The sequence below is a fragment of the Branchiostoma belcheri genome, unplaced genomic scaffold (assembly GCF_001625305.1).
Source record: "Branchiostoma belcheri isolate BF01 breed outbred unplaced genomic scaffold, Haploidv18h27 scaffold646, whole genome shotgun sequence".
Classification (NCBI taxonomy): domain Eukaryota; kingdom Metazoa; phylum Chordata; class Leptocardii; order Amphioxiformes; family Branchiostomatidae; genus Branchiostoma; species Branchiostoma belcheri.
Genome location: NW_017804294.1, coordinates 16796 through 19817, shown reverse-complemented (window position 1 = coordinate 19817; position 3022 = coordinate 16796). Strand labels below are relative to the sequence as shown.

At 43.0% G+C, this 3022-nt stretch overlaps 1 pseudogene; it reads left to right on the top strand.

Moving 5' to 3' along the window:
- Nucleotides 1–175: 175 nt before the first annotated feature.
- On the top strand, nt 176–3015 carry LOC109483479 (annotated as a pseudogene).
- The last annotated feature ends 7 nt before the right edge of the window (nt 3016–3022 follow it).

Below are 3022 nucleotides of genomic sequence, written 5' to 3'. Positions count from 1 at the left end.
CTGATTAAATCGCTTTTGCCGGCCGCCCAACATCCAGCCGGCCCCCGAAAAGCTTGATGGGGAGTCCCTCTAAGTCGGGGGAACCAGGCTTTCCAAATATGGATAATTTATTCTGTCGTCATCCACTCACCGCACCCGGCACGCTCCCGCCCAGCGGATCGGGTGTTGGCGATTGACATCGGCACGCGTCTGATCTGTCTGTGCCCGCGGTGGGAGGAGCCAACTATGAATGCACAATTTATTAAAATGATGTTGTTGTCTCTAGTTTCACACGATTTTTCTCAAAATGGCGGCAAACACGCCGAGGAAGGAATGTGAAGAAATTAGTCTTGATGGAATTCCTTCTGATAGATGCGCCAACTGTGCCAAAACTTTTGAGGGAACAATGGGGAGACATCGCAGGAACATTTTTGGAACTGACACGGGCCTGTCAAGTGCAGGGTACAGTATCAAACAGGCAGTGGAAAGTTTGGCCGACGTCTCTATCAGCTCTTCAGTGTCAAAACAACATGCCGCCTTCGTGTGTAATGACTGCTTTTATTCGGTCAAGTCTTTCGTCGCTGGCAGCAAGAAAACACGGGAGGCGAAGCGAAAGTTTCAAGAAGCGGGAAGTAGCGGTTTCCTCAGTCGGAGGTTCAAGAGAGGACGCAATATCTCTCGGGAGTCCACGCCAAAGAAACCGAGGAAAAAGTTGTTCTCGCCATTATCGCCACACCACACACCACATGTGCAGAAGACAGCTCCAAAGGAACCTTCCACGATCAGAGTGAGTTATTCTTGTGAATGCTTTTCCTTCCGATAATCGCAAACATTTCTGTCAAGTTTTAAACTTTTCGGTAGAGACTATTTTAACGACGAACAAGTGTGACTAGTTGTTAATGTTGTGTTACTCGATTTTGTGTATTGCATTGTTTTCTTTGAAGTTCATCGCAAAAATGCCGACGATATGAGCAGATTTTTGAAGGATAACACCACGAGAGCAATTTTTCCTGGGTCGTAGTTGCGCTCCAATTTGTTGTGTGCACTGTTTACTAGCGGAATATTATTTCCCGGTTCGTCTAGTTTTGCTCCTATATAATTTTTTTTCATGTCGGAGTGCACTGTTTACATTATTATTCAATGGATTATAGTATACTGTTTTATGCTTCACCAGTAGATTGGCGATATTTCTGACTCCCCTATTTCTAAACTTCAATGACCAATGATAGGAGGATGGCATCAGGGCATGTCAGTATTTTAAACGCATGTATCAACATTATGCAACAATTATAGACTCAATGTAAAAATTGCATGTTTTGATTTGAAGTCTTCACAGTATACCATACAGACTTGTAAGTTGTACTTTGTACAAAGTACAAACCAAGCAGGTTTTTAACTTCGTACAAACTTACTCTTGTATCATGTAACAGTTAAGGAAAGTTAGTAAAGAATATGGAGGTTGTCAGAAAATGTTCATGCATTCTCTTCCAAGATTAGAGGTTGAGGAATGAAAGTAGTTTTCACCTCATCTTCCTTCTTTCTTTTTTTGTATCATGATCAACTTGATTAATTTCATACATACTTGTAACATTTGGAAGTACCCTTAATTTTTCTTCTCCAGGGATATAGCTGCCTTATAAGTTTAAAAAAAATAACTAGGTGTGAGTAAGTGAGTTTTTTCCTGAATTATATGGTTCCAATGGTTCTTGTATACTTTTTGTTTGCCATACAACTTTTCCTGACTGTATCTCTTTTTTTTTATAGGTGTCAGTAGGAGCCAAAAAATGACCGCAAAACTTGGACCACACATGTCGAACATTGTAAGACCACTTCTCAAATCAAACTTTTCATCTGTTGCGAATGCTGTGTGTTGTCACAAAAAAATCAGACCATTCATTATCCTCAACATCCTGTCTGACATAAACAGGGAGGCAAAAGAACTGTGTCAGCCATCAAACCCGTCAATCCTCCGGAGCTGTGACAGTACATCACTCCCAAGCATCAACACATCTAGCATAGGAGCAGAGTTACAGCAAAGAGCCCCACTGATTACAAGAGTTTTGAAAGTGATTGCAAATCAGTCAAATGAAACCATCAAAACAAGAATGTCCAAGTCCAGGATCAACACTAAGAAGACAAGAACACACAGGAGAAAGGTGACAATCAAGGCAAGGACAAAGAAGAGGTTGAAGCAGGAGGGAACACGGCGCCCTATGATGATAACAGCTGCAGCCTGCCTGTTGTACGCCAGAAACAGGACAATGTCTGCTTGGCAAGTTATCCAAGGACTGGGACTTTTCAAATGCCATGCTTCCAAGGTTCTATACCAACGAATGAACACATGCGGTCTAGCTGTCAGCCACAAGAAAATACTACAGACAGTGGACAAATTGTCAGTGCACTATGACAAAGGAGTGCTGGGATGGAAGAAGATGTTGGAAAGCGTCGGCTCACACACGGAGATTGAAGCAACATCAGTCGAAGGCTCACACGTGGAGAGTGGAGGTGTACACATGGACATTGAAGCAACATCAGTCGAAGGCTCACACGTGGAGAGTGGAGGTGTACACATGGACATTGAAGCAACAACAGTCGAAGGCTCACACATGGAGAGTGGAGGTGTCAGTTGTCCAGGTTTACAGCATAGTATTCGACAATATTGACATACATCAAAAGGTCCGCCATAAAACATCCCAAAACAGCAACAAGGACCATCATTTTGTGAACGCATATGGAGTTCCAGACCGGGTGAATGTCCAACACCTACCCAATGACCAACCCATGGCTGACATACTCTCCGTCCCCCTCCAGGAGTTTCTCCCCAGTGAGGAAGACCACTCCTCACTTCGAGACGACATGATCACAATTTCTTCGAGGATAGTAGTGAAACACATTCCATTCTTCAACAAATACTTCAAAGACTGTGTGCAACAACATATTCCACACATGTATTCTGAACAGGCCAAACAAAAGTCCCACATCGTGCCATTGGGAATTCTGGAGAAAAATGAAAGTAAACTGGAGGACATGATTGCCATAATGG